Source organism: Jaculus jaculus, chromosome 13, assembly GCF_020740685.1.
Source record: "Jaculus jaculus isolate mJacJac1 chromosome 13, mJacJac1.mat.Y.cur, whole genome shotgun sequence".
NCBI classification, from domain to species: domain Eukaryota; kingdom Metazoa; phylum Chordata; class Mammalia; order Rodentia; family Dipodidae; genus Jaculus; species Jaculus jaculus.
Genome location: NC_059114.1, coordinates 17,692,242 through 17,706,063, shown reverse-complemented (window position 1 = coordinate 17,706,063; position 13,822 = coordinate 17,692,242). Strand labels below are relative to the sequence as shown.

The 13,822-nt window shown below is 44.1% G+C and overlaps 1 protein-coding gene across 1 annotated transcript in view; it reads right to left on the bottom strand.

The window, feature by feature from the left end:
• Taok3 (TAO kinase 3) overlaps positions 1 to 13,822 on the bottom strand; it is a 245,934-nt gene that overhangs the window by 124,208 nt on the left and 107,904 nt on the right. The window contains exon 2 of the mRNA XM_045132485.1: positions 3,451 to 3,546. The gene's annotated coding sequence lies outside the window, so the exon portion shown is untranslated. The remainder of the gene's footprint in view (positions 1 to 3,450; positions 3,547 to 13,822) is intronic.

The following is a 13,822-nucleotide window of genomic DNA, read 5'->3' as shown; positions in this document are numbered from 1 at the left end:
ACTTACTGGTAAAGCCTGGGTTTGATTCCCCAGTACCCATGTAAAGCCAGATGCACTAAGTGGCACATGCATCTGTAGTTTATTTGTAGGGGTAGGAAGCCCTGACATGCCCATACTCACTCTCTGTCTGCCTCTTTCTCTCTCTCTCAAATAAACAAGATTAATTAATTAAAAACACTTTTTTTTTTTTCTCCCAAAGAAAACTCTAGGCTCAGCTGGATCAACCAATGATTCTACTTATTAAAGAAAGTAGCTAGCCGGGCGTGGTGGTGCATACCTTTAATCCCAGCACTCGGGAGGCAGAGGTAGGAGGATCACTGTGAGTTCGAGGCCACCCTGAGACTACATAGTTAATTCCAGGTCAGCCTGGGCTAGAGTAAGACCCTACCTCGAAAAACCAAAAAAAAAAAAAAAAAAAAAAAAGAAAGTAGCTGATGGGCTGGAGAGGTGGTTTAGTGGTTGAGGCACTTGCCTGTGATTCCCCAGTACCCACAGATAGCCAGATGCACTGTGATACATGCATTTGGAATTCATTTGCTATGGCAGGAAACCCTGGAGTGCCCATACTCACTCACTCAACACTTAAGAAGCAGAGGCAGGAGGATCGCCATGAGTTTGAGGTCACCCTGAGACTACACAGTGAATTCCAGGTCAGCCTGGGCTAGAGTGAGACCCTACCTCGCAAAACAAAAATAATAATAAGAATAAATTAAAAAAATAAGTATTCAAAGAAGTAAGAATTTAAAATTCATCCACAAAATTGACAAAGTAACAGAAAAAAACAATATTATTTCTGGAAGTGTCTCTGAGCTGCTAATGCCCCCTTGGGAGTCTGTGCCCAGCAGCCTGTTTTGTTTTCCATGTGAGGTGTGGGCACGCAGAGCATGAAGGGCCGTGGCCACCAAGAGGGAAAAGCTCAGGTTTCTTTTGACCTACAGGTTTGTATTCTTGTCAGCTGGTGTTTTATCTGAAGAGGGAAATGGCATTTCAGGGAAATTTTTAGTTTTCTACTTTTTGCTTATCTGCATTAAAAAAAAAAAAAACTTTTTAAAAACTGGGTGTGGTGGTATATGACTTTAATCCCAGCATTTGGGAGGCTGAGGCAGGAAAATTTCTGAGTTTGAGCCCAGCCTGAGGCTATAGATCAGCCTGGGCTAAAATGAGACCCTGCTTCAAAAGTAAATAAATAAATAGAATAAAATAAAATGAATAAAAAATAAAAATAAATTCATTATAATAATCAGACATGGTGGCACAGTATGTGAGTTCAAGGCCAGCTTGGGACTACAGAATGAATCCCAGGTCAGACTGAACTGGAGCAGAGCCCCCACCTCAAAAAAATAAAAATAAAAATAAAAAAATGTTAAAAGCCATTGTAAGGCGATAAAACAGGATCTGAAACTCCTGTGGTTTGGATCTTGAATCTCCTCCCACACCCTCACCCCCGCCAGATGTCCATGTGGCAAAAGCTCTGTCCTTGAGGGAGGGTTATTGGGAGGCAGTAGAACCTTTAGGAGTTGGGACCTGGTGGGAGGCCTTTAGGTCACTGGGTGTCTCCTCCCTTCCCTCATTTTCTGTGCTGCTCCCTGGGGAGGAAGTGAGCAGCTCTGCTCCACCGAGCTGCCTCCCCACAGGGACACAGCCACAGAGCCAACTGACTGTGGGCTGAGACCTCCGCAGCTAGGAGCTAAAACAAACCCTCTCTCTGCATACTAGCGCAGCCATTTCATTATGGAGGCAGAAAACTGGCTATGAAACCATTCATGCAGGGTGTGGTGGCTCAATGCCTTTAATTCTAGCACTCGGGAGGCAGAGGTAGGTGGACAGCCATGAGTTTGAGGCCACAGACCGCCCTGAGATTACATAGTGACTTCTAGATCAGCGTGGGCTAGAGTGAGACCCTACCTTGAAAATTGACAAAAAGAAAGAAAGAAAGAAAGAAAGAAAGAAAGAAAGAAAGAAAGAAAGAAAGAAAGAAAGAAAGAAAGAAAGAAACCACCGGGCATGGTGGCACACGCCTTTCATCCCAGCACTCAGGAGGCTGCCCTGAGACTACATAGTGAATTCCAGGTCAACCTGAGCTAGGGTAAGACCCTACCTCGGAAAACAAAACAATACAAAACAAAATAGAAAGAAAGAAAGAAGGAAAGAAAGAAAGAAAGAAAGAAAGAAAGAAAGAAAGAAAGAAAGAAGGAAAGAAAGAAACCATTCATGTTTCAATTAATATTCTCTCTCCCTTTCTATCTCTCACTCTCTCTCTCTATCTATATATATATACACATCTGTGTGTGTACATTTAGTTATGGAAATAAGTTGATAATTGGCATCAATAAGCTTTAAGTAAGCCATTTCTTTTCTGTTTGGTGTGTGTGTCAGGGTTTCACCCTAACCCACACTGACATGAACTCACTCTATAGCCACGGTTAGCCTCAAACCCACAGCAATCCTATGTCGGCCTCCTGTGTGCTGGGATTATAGGCATGTGCCACCACACCGAGTGGGAGAAGCCACTTCTTTTGGCCAAGTGGCTCTCCACATAAGCTCTGCCTGAGAATAAGCAAATGCTATCGTAGCAGTTGCCTTGTCGCCTTACTAGGGCAAAATGCCCTACCAGAAGTGGGAAGAAAGGGTTTTGGCTTATAGCTTAGGTGAGGAAAGTATAGCACACCGTGAAATCTAGGGGCTGGAGATATGGCTTAGCAGCTAAAAGCCAGAGTGTCACAAATTGTCACAGCAGCAGGAACGAAGTTATCTAAGTGAGCTAGCCCTGGACACCCGGCTGGGTGCACTTAATAAGCCTCAAGGTCTGCCCCCAAGGTCACACCTCCATAGGGCCCCATTTTCCAAAGGCTCCACCAGCTGGAGACCAGGCATTCAAAACCCATGAGGGAGACGCTGCAGAGATGGTTTGACAGTTAAGGCACTAGTCTTCAAAGCCTAAGGACCCATGTTCAATTCCCCAGTACCCACATAAGCCACACACAAGATGATGACTGCATCTGGAGTTCATTTGCAGTGGCTACAGACCCTGGGACACCCATTTTCTCTCTCTCTCTCAAATAAATAAATAAAATATTTTTTAAAATGAGGCTATGCAGACATCTTACATTTAAACCACCACACCTATAAATATATATATTTATAAAATATGTATAAACATATGTATATATATATATATTTTTTTTTTGAGGTAAAGTCTTGCTCTAGCTCAGGGTGGCTCAAATGATCCTTCTACCTCTGTCTCCCGAGTGCTGGAATTAAAGGCGTGTGGCCCCACTCCCAGCACGAAATATTTTTATAAAATGATATTTCATTCCAATTTAATTTATTCACTTACTTTCCCTTTTGTTTTCTGACAAAGATAACAAAAGTTCCCCCAAAGAAAACCCAGAAAATATAACTGGTTCCTCTTTTTGTAGGAGAAGGTTGTCACAGATCTATGCACAGTACCTTTGGGTGAAGGGCACAAAACACACTGTGTAGCTCAGATTCATGTTAGCAGCAGCCTCATGTTTGTCACTCCAGGCTTCTGTACTTATGGTACACCTGTGGGGAAAAGGGTATGATATATAACTACAGAAGCCAAACCTGAGAAACAATGACGCAGGCAGGATGTGGTAGTATGCATCTGTAATCCCAGCTCCATAGGAGGCTAAAGCTAGGGGGTGGCTTGAGTCCAAGAGTTTGATGCCAGTCATCTTCCATTAAGCTGGAGAGCTGGCTTAGTGGTCAAGGTGCTTGCCTGCAAAGCCAAAGGACCAAAGTTCAAGTCCCCAGGACCGACATAAGCCAGATGCACAATGTGGCACATGCATCTGGAGTTCATTTGCAGCAGCTGAAGGCCCTGGTGCACCCATTCTCTTTCTCTCTCTCTCTCTCTCCCCCACCCCTGCCTCTTTCTCTCTGTGTGTCAAATAAATAAATAATATATATATATATTTTAAAAAGCCAACTCTGGGCATGGTGGCACACGCCTTTAATCCCAGCACTTGGGAGGCAGAGAGGTAGGAGGATCTCCATGAGTTTGAGGCCACACTGAGACTAATTCCAGGTTAGCCTGAGCTAGAGTGAGACCCCACCTCGGACAACCCCCCCCCAAAAAAAAAAAAGCCAGGCATGGTTGGCACATGCCTTTAATCCCAGCACTTGGGAGGCTGAGGTAGGAGTTCATGAGTTCAAAACCAGCCTGAGATTACATAGTGAATTCCAGGTTAGCCTGAGCTGGAGACCCTACAATGAAAGACCAGGAAAAAAAAAGAAAAGAAAAGAAAAAGAAAGCAAGCAATGGTAGTGTCAAATATTTGCAAATAAAATATTACAAAGTTCAGGTTTTAACTTCAATAGGTGGATGACAAATGTACAAGGGAAGATGCCCTCCACAGGCTCTTCTAGCACAAGCAATAGCTATGAAATGAACGTGTCATTAGATTTTAGGGTCTTCATTGAGGGTTCCTTGTGTTTGTTTACATTCAGCGCGACTCGAGAGAGACCCTCAGGAGAAAGGGCCCGTATGACAGCGGGGGTGGGGTGGGGGATGGCCCTCTCCTTCAGCCCGCGGACCCACTGCTTCTCCCACAGACAGGATGAGATAGCTTTACTACCTTCCTTCCTACGCCTGCCTAAAACCAGCCTCCCACATTTCCATGACAACTAGTTCAAGACTACATATTAAAGACATACATGACCAATATAGAAAACAACTTGGAAATTTTTATTTTAAAAAATCTAGGGGCTGGGCATGGTGGTACACACTGTTAATCCCAGCACTCGGGAGGCAGAGGTAGGAGAAGTGCTGTGAGTTCGAGGACACCCTGAGACTACAGAGTGAATCCCAGGTCAGCCTGGGCTAGAGTGAGACCATACCTCGAAAAAAAGAAAAAACAAACAAACAAACAAGCAGAAATCTAGGGGCTGGAGGTATGGCTTAGCAGCTAAAAGCCTGCAAAGTCAAAGGACCTAGATTTGATTCCCTCATACCCACATGGAGCCAGATGCACAAGGGGCACGTGTGTCTGGAGTGTCGTGTACAGCTGCTGGAGGCCCTGGCATGCCCATTCTCTCTTGGCTTGCAAATAAGTAAAAAAATATTTTTAAAAATCTATAACCTGGGCTGGAGAGATGGCTTAGCAGTTAAGCGCTTGCCTGTGAAGCCTAAGGACCCCGGTTCGAGGCTCGATTCCCCAGGTCCCATGTTAGCCAGATGCACAAGGGGGCGTATGCGTCTGGAGTTCGCTTGCAGTGGCCGGAAGCCCTGGCGTGCCCATTCTTTCTCTCCCTCTATCTGTCTTTCTCTCTGTGTCTGTCACTCTCAAATAAATAAATAAATAATGAACAAAAAATATTTTAAAAAAATCTATAACCCTACCCAAGAAAACCCCTATTGACAAATTGGCTTACTTTTCTTCATGTTCATATTTACTTCTTCCTACCTATATTTCTTTAAAAAAAAATATTTGGGCTGGAGAGATGGCTTAGCAGTTAAGGTGCTTGCCTGCAAAGCCAAAGGACCCAGGTTTGATTCACCAGTACCCACGTTAGCCAGATGCACAAGGGGGCACATGCATCTGGAGTTTGTTTGCAGTCGCTGGAGGCCCTGGCATGCCCATTCTCTCTCTCTCTCTCTCTCCCCCCCCTCTTTCTCTGTCAAATAAAGAAATAAAAATAAAATATTTTTTAAAAACACACACACACACACACACATGTGTGCGTGTGTGAGAAAGAGAGAGAGAGAGAAAGACCACCACTTTGCATCTGGCTTTACACGGGGTGCTGGGGGAATTGAACCCAGGCTGATAGGCTTTGAAAGCAAGTGACTTTAAGTGCTGAGCCATCTCCCCAGCCCTGTATTATTATTTCTTCTCCTCTTCCTCCTCCTCCTCCTTCTTCTTCCTTTTTTTTTTTGAGACAGGTTCTCACTCTAGCCCAGGCTTACCTAGAATTCACTCTGTAGCCCAGGTTAGCTTCAAACTCATGGTGATCCTCCTACCTTAGTATCCCAACTGCTGGGGATTAAAGGTGTGTGCCACCACATCTGGCCCTGTGTTTCTTTTTAATGCAGCTAAGGTCTACATATAACCTCATAGTCAACCTCTTGTACCTAGCTCCAAGCACTTTGCCATCTCACCAAGCCCTGTTCAGAAAGGTCATTCATGACTGCTTTGCATCTATCTAATGGAAGAATTTCACTTTATTCTCAACCATTTCTCCATCCTTGGAAACCAAGGCTGTGCTCACCCTTCACTGTGCTTTGAATTCTTTTACAAGGACTTTGGAAGATCTCGGTGGGCATTACTTATCCATGGTTTGTGGGCTTCCCTGGGGCAGGTTTCTAAAAGTAGAATTACAGGGTCAGAGAATATAAGAATTTGGAACTCAGGTACACTGGACCAAATTTCAGGTGCCTGAGCAGCCTTGGAGATGAAGGCCTTACAGGGAGAAGAATAAACAAGGAGGGAAAGGGTTTCCGGTTTGGAATGCACCAGGCTGCTCGCTCCAAGTGTGCAGGCCCCAGCACCAGACATGGATGGTGGCGGATACCAGGGAGACCCATGACTCATCAAAGTGACAAGGAGAAGAGGAAGCCCAGGGTGAAGCACTTGGAGGAATCATCTCTATCACACCCAACAGGGCTCAGGGGGGGGGGCACTGCAGAGGCAGTCACAGAAAAAAAAAAAAAAATAGGAGTGCAAGCCGGATGTGTGGCGCACGCCTTTAATCCCAGCACTTGGAAGGCAGAGGTAGGAGGATCGCTGTGAGTTCAAAGCCACCCTGAGACTATTGAGTGAATTCCAGGTTAGCCTGGGCTACAGTGAGACCCTACCTTGAAAAACCTATATATATATCTCACTGCTAGCCTGAGAACCTCCTCCAGGGAGATGGTGATAGACACTGAGGAGACTCAAAACCCCTCAAAGTAGAAACTCCAAAGCTGCTGAGAGCTCGGCACTCGAGGATACTTATGATGCGCCCTCCAAAGCTCAGGGAACCTTGTAGAAGAAAGAATTTAAGAGTCACAGGGGCCATAGGTATGCTTTGGGCACTGCCCTCTGATATGAACTGACTGTTGCATTCATGACCCTGCAGTGGTTACTGATACCCCCATAAGACCAGCAATGTTCTCTCTCTCTCTCTTTATTTTTAATTTATTGTTACTATTATTATTATTATTATTATTATTATTATTATTATTATTATTTTTGGTTTTCTGAGGTAGGGTCTCACTCTAGCTCAGGCTGACCTGGACTTCACCATGTCATCTCAGGATAGCCTCAAACTCACAGCAATCCTCCTACCTCTGCCTCCCAAGTGCTGGGGTTAAAGGCATGACCATTCTCTCTCTCTCTGACTGAAAATAAATAAAAATATTTTTATAAAAAAGAAGAAAAATGGATGCTTTCAATTCCTATTTCCACTTTTTTTTCTTGCTGAAGACATCTCAAATCTACCTACATTTATAAAATACCATTCCTTTTTTACCTTTTTTATTATTCCCTTTAATTCTTTGGTTTTGTTTGGGAATTTTGTTGTTGTTGTTGTTGTTGTTGTTTTGTTTTTTCAAGGTAGGGTCTTACTCTGGCCCAAGCTGACCAACTATGTAGTCTCAGGGTGACCTTGAACTCATGGCAATCCTCCTACCTCTGCTTCCCAAGTGCTGGGATTAAAGGCGTGCGTGCATCTCCACACCTGGATCTCTCTGATTCTTTTTTTTTTTTTTTTTTTTTTAAAGTATTTATTTGGGGCTGGAGAGACAGCTTAAGGTGCCTGCCTACACAGCAAAGGACCAATGTTTGATTCCCCAGGACCCACGTAAGCCAAATGCATAAGGTTGTACATGTGTCTACAGTTTGTTTGCAGTGGCTAGAGGCCCTGGCACATCCATTCTCTCTCTCTCCCTCTCTCTCCTTCCCTTTCTCTCTTTTTCTCTTTCTGCATCTTTCCCTCTATTTCTCTCAAATAAATAAAATTTTTTTAAAATTTTATTTGGTGTTTGTGTATGAAGTCAGAGGATAATTTCACATGCTCCCCATCCAAGTCTCCCACCTTGGCTGAGGCAGGCAGGGTCTCTCATTGCTTGTCAACTGCTTCCACTTGTGAGCTTATGGGAGACCGTCCTGTCTCTACTTCCTTTGTCACCTTAGGTACACTGGGATCACAGAAGCCCACCATGGCTTCTGGCTTTTACACGGGTCATCAGGATCTGAACTCAGGCACTCAGAGTACAATCTACCACATGTACACACACACACACACACACACACACACACACACACACACACTCAGGAAAACATTGACTTTTACTTCTCACAAGTGAGCTAAAGGTAATTTTTTTTTTTTTATCATAAAGCCTTTGCTTTTGCTTCAAATACAAAGGTATTAGTGGTTTTGAATGCCAAGTGTGTCTTCAGAGTGGGGTGCATGTATAGGCACACATTTTGGTTGATTTTTGTGTATTTACATTATCCTTCAAAAACATAACTGCTGGGCTGGAGAGATGGCTTAGCGGTTAAGCGCTTGCCTGTGAAGCCTGAGGACCCCGGTTCGAGGCTTGATTCCCCAGGACCCACGTTAGCCAAATGCACAAGGGGGCTCACGCGTCTGGAGTTCATTTGCAGTGGCTGGAGGCCCTGGCGCGCCCATTCTCTCTCTCACTCTCTATTTGCCTCTTTCTCCCTCTGTCTGTCACTCTCAAATAAATAAATAAAAATAAACAAAATTTAAAAAACAAACAAACAAGAAAAACATAACTGCTGGGCTGGAGAGATGACTTAGTGGTTAAGGCGCTTGCCTCCAAAGCCTAATGATCCAGGTTTGATTCCCCAGTACCCATGTAAGCCAGATGCACAGAGTGGCTCGTCTGGAGTTGGTCTGCAATGGCTGGAGGCTCTGGTGTGCCCATTCTCAATCTCATTCTCTCTTTGCTTGCAAATAAATAAAATAAACATAAGGTTTTGTTTATTTTTATTTATTTATTTGAGAGTAACAGAGAGAGAGAGAGAGAGAACGGGCATGCCAGGGCCTCCAGCCACTGCAAACAAACTTCAGATGCATGCGCCACCTTGTGCATCTGGCTTATGTAAGTCCTGGGGAATCGAGCTTTGAACCTCGGTCCTTAGGCTTCACAGACAAGCACTTAATCACTAAGTCATCTCTCCAGCCCCCTAAAAATATATTTTTAAAGAATATAACTATTTTATTTGGTTCAAATTATCTGTCTGTTTTGAATAAACATCTCAATTTTTTTTTTCATGGATTCACAGACTATGTACAACTGTAGCAAAGAACATTTTCATCACCACAGGAAAAAGCCATGTAGACGTTTGCCCATAACCCCTTCATACCTAAGCAAATACTAACCTGCTCCCTGTCTGGGTTCCCCTGTTCTGGACACCACATGAGAACAGAATCTTCTGTTCTGCTCTCTTGTGGCTGGTGTCTTGCAAGGGTCAGCCAGCATACATTGCTCCTGTGGGCACTGTTGAGTCATATTCCACTATGTGAATATACATTCTGCTCATCCATTCACCAGAGGAGGGCATCTTCCACCTTCTGGATATTATAAATAATGGTGCACTACTCACCTGTGCACAAGTTTTTGTGTGAACGTATATTTTCCTTTCTCTTGAATATATTCCTTTGAGTGGATATGCCACACCCTATGGCATCTCCAGACAGCATTCAATCCCCTAAAAAATGGGTTGAAGTCCCCTCTCCCTGCCCAATCCTAGGGCTGAAGATGATCCAAATTCACCCTGATCCTGAAACATTTCCCTCCCAAGGGGATATCGTTAGCTGAAATCACACACGCACAAAACCATCTCTCCCTCCTCGCTGACCTCTTGCAACCTCGAACATTACATTTATGCTCATGACTCAGGAGGAGCCAAGAATGTAGTCTTTCAGGTCTCGGGCCCTTGGGCCAAATAAACAATCCAGCCAGCTTAAAGATTTCATCAGAGGCATGCAACTCTTTATTCTCAGAAACGGAGACTTTCCCACAATGTTGACCAGTTAGACGATGCTTCATAGACAGGTTCTCCTTCATTGAAAGAACACTTGATGGAGTATAGACATATGTGGATTTTTTTTTTTTTTTTTTTTTTTTTGGTTTTTCGAGGTAGGGTCTCACTCTGGCTCAGGCTGACCTGGAATTCACTATGTAGTCTCAGGGTAGGTGGCCTTGAACTCATGGTGATCCTCCTACCTCTGCCTCCTGAGTGCTGGGATTAAAGGTGTGCGCCACCACACCCGGCTATGTGGATTTTTAAAAATATAATTTATCTTTTCCCAGAAACTGAGAAAGATGAGGCCCAAAGTCCTTTCTTTTCTTTTTCTTTTTAAGGTAGGGTCTCACTCTAGCTCAGGCTGACCTGAAATTCACTCTGTAGTCTCAGGGTGGGCTTGAACTCATGATGATCCTCCTACCTCTGCCTCCTGAGTGCTACGATTAAAGGTGTGCGCCACCACGCTGGACTCTGGTTTTGAATGTTTTAATCACATCTCTTCAACAGTAAAGCAGGAACCTAATCTGAACAACCCATGATATTTCAGCAGTAAGAAAGGGAGCAAGAATTACTGTGTCTTCAGCTGGGAGGATAGCTTAGCAATTAAGGCACTTGCCTACAAAGCCAAAGGACCCAGTTTTGATTCCCTAGGACCCATGTAAGCCAGATGCACAAGGTGGCCCATGCGTCTGGAGTTCGTTTGCAGTGACTGCAGGCCCTGATGCACCCATTCTCTCTCTGTGTCTGCCTATCTATCTGCTTCTCTTCTCTCTCTCTGTAATAAGTAAAAAAAAAAAAAAAAAAATCTTATTAAAAAAAGGATTACTGTATCTCATACTGGAGGACTGGTCATTTTACCAGCCTACTTACTCTCCTTTCTTACCCCTCCCTCGTTCCTTCCCTCCATTTTTTTTTTTTTTTTTTCTGTTTTGAGGTAGGGTTTCACTGTACCAGGCTGACCTGAATTCACTAGGTAGTCTCAGGCTGACCTCAAACTCACTGCCATCCTCCTACTTTTGCCTCTAAGAGTGCTGGGATTAAAGGTGTGTATCACCGTGCCTGGCCCTCCCTCCATTTTTTATACTGAATCAGGAAAGCTGAGCACTAACTCCACACCTGTGGAGCAGTGAAAACCCAGGACTTCTAGTTAGATTTCAACATGACAGAAATTGCAATTCAGGTGGATAATCAAGAAAATTTAGCCAGGCATGATGGCGCACACCTTTAACCCCAGCAATTGGGAGGCAGAGGTAGAAAGGATTGCTGTGAGTTCGAGGCCACCCTGAGACTAATAGTGAATTCTAGGTCAGCATGGGCTAGAGTGAGACCTTACTTCAAAGGAAAAGAAAGAAAGAAAGAAAGAAAGAAAGAAAGAAAGAAAGGAAGGAAGGAAGGAAGGAAGGAAGGAAGGAAGGAAGGAAGGAAGGAAGGAAGGAAGAAAGAAGGAAAATATTAACTTAAAATAAGCCTAGATTTCTATGTTACCAATTCTCCCAAGGATCTATTTATAAGATATAGTAGATTCAGCTCTTAGGAGTATGACAGAGAGAAATTTGGGGACTTCTTTAAGAAAAATAATGCAGCTGGGGGTGGTGGCACTTGCCTTGTATCTCAGCCCTCTGGAGGCAGAGGTAGGAGAATCACCATGAGTTTGAGAAAAGTCAAAGACTACATAGTGAATTCCAGGTCAGCCAGGGCTAGAGCGAGACCCTACCTTGAAAAAACAAAAACAAAAAAAGTCGTCAATTTTGGGCTTGGGAGATAGCTCAGCAGGTTTTGCTCAGTACCCTGGCTGGAAAGATGGTTCTGTGATTATAGTCATTTGCTCACAAAGCCTGCCTGCCATGGTTCAATTCCCAATCCACCCATGTAAGCTTTTTTTTTTTTTTTTCAAGGTAGGGTCTCACTCTAGCCCAGGCTGCCTGGAATTCACTATATAGTCTCAGGGTGGCCTCAAACTCACAGCCATCCTCCTACCTCTGCCTCCCGAGTGCTGGGATTAAAGGCATGCACCACATTGCCCAGCCCAAAATTGAATTCTTTATTATAAACATAAACAAGCACATCCATCTCAATAGTACATAAATTTGCTTTCATCTTTGGTAAATTATAAATTTGGAAAAGTATATGTGTACCAAAGAATTGTTTGAGAGCTGGAGAGATGGCTCAGTGGTTAAGGTGCTTGCCTGCAAATTCTGATGACCCAGATTTGATTCCCTAGTACCTACATAAAGCCAGATACACAATGGTGCATGCATCTGGAGTTCATTTGCAGCAACTGCAAGCCCTGGCACACCCATTCTCTCTGTCTCTATCTCTCTCTCTGCTTGCAAATAAATAAATAAATAAAACTTAAAAAAAGAATTGCCTCTGCCTAATTAACCACTAAGCCATCTCTCCAGCCTCTGAATGGTCTACATTTTTTAAACATTTTTTGTTTATTTATTTGAGAGAGAGAGAATAAGAGGCAAATAGAGAGAAAGAGAATGGGTGTGCATGGCCTCTAGCTGCCACAAATGAACTCCAGATGCATTGTCCACCTTCTGCATCTGGCTTATGTGGGTCCTGGGGATTCGAACCGGGTCTTTTGGCTTTGCAGGCAAGTGCTTTGATCACTTAGCCATCTCGCCAGCCCATTTTTTTTAAATATATATGTTTATTTATTTATTTATTTGCAAGCAGAGAAAGATAGAGTGAAGAGAGACAAAGACAATGGGCCAGGGCCTCTAGTCACTGCAAATGAACTCCACATGCAGACAGCATCATGTTCATCTGGCTTACATGGGTACTGGGCAATAGAACCTGGGTCCTTAGACTTTGCAGGCAAGCACCCTAACCGCTAAGCTATCTCTCCAGTCCTCCCCTCCCCTGCCTTTTTTTTTTTTTTTTTTTTACAAAATATAAGTTTAGATGGATAATTGAGTTATGGTTTCAACTTAGCCATACTTCACTTAACACATGTTTACTCAGCACCTATAACATACATTTGGTTCTCAGCACTTAGAGAAACAGAGAAAAATACCACATGCTTGTGATGCTTAAATTCTGCTGGAGAGAAACAGGCAATTAATAATAAAGATGATAAATAGACTACTATATTAAGAATGGGAGGCAGAGGTAGAAGGATCGCGGTGAGTTCGAGGCCACCCTGACACTACATGGTGAATTCCAGTTCAGCCTGGGCGGGAGCAAGACCCTACCTTGAAAATAAATAAATAAATAGAACAATTGCTAGGAAAAAGAAAAAAGAAGGTAGAGTAGGCTGGATTAGTAACGCTGGGTGTGGGAACAAGGTGCAGGATGGAGTGAAGTCTGACTCCTCTTGGATTGAGAAGCAGGTGTGTGTGAGGTGGGGACAGTGTCTCCTACCGTCAGTGTCTGGGAGCAGCCAGTGCACAGGCCCTGGGGAGGGGGGGCGGTATGAAGGGTTAGGCTACTGGTCGATAGGGGTGTGCAAGACAAGGCTACAGTGAGAAATAGAAGGGGAAGATCCCAAGGCCCTTGTAGAATCTTGTTGAGAGGATTCCAGTTTTCATAGTACTCAGGACTGTGGCAGGACTCTAAGGGGAGCTGTATCATAATCTGACTTAGATATTAAAGGTCGCTGGGTACTGAGAGGAGCAAAGCAGGAAGTGCAGCCCCAGTGACCCTGGGGGAGCTGGGATGCTGGGGGAATCCCAGGAGGCAGCAGTGGAGGTGGGAACATGACTTAACCCGGCTGGGGAGACTGCACAGTGAGTGAAGGTGGGGCTCCCTAGAACCCAGGTGACGCGGGATGCTGTATCCCAGGCGCCTGTAACCCTAGCGTGCTTGTGGTGAGA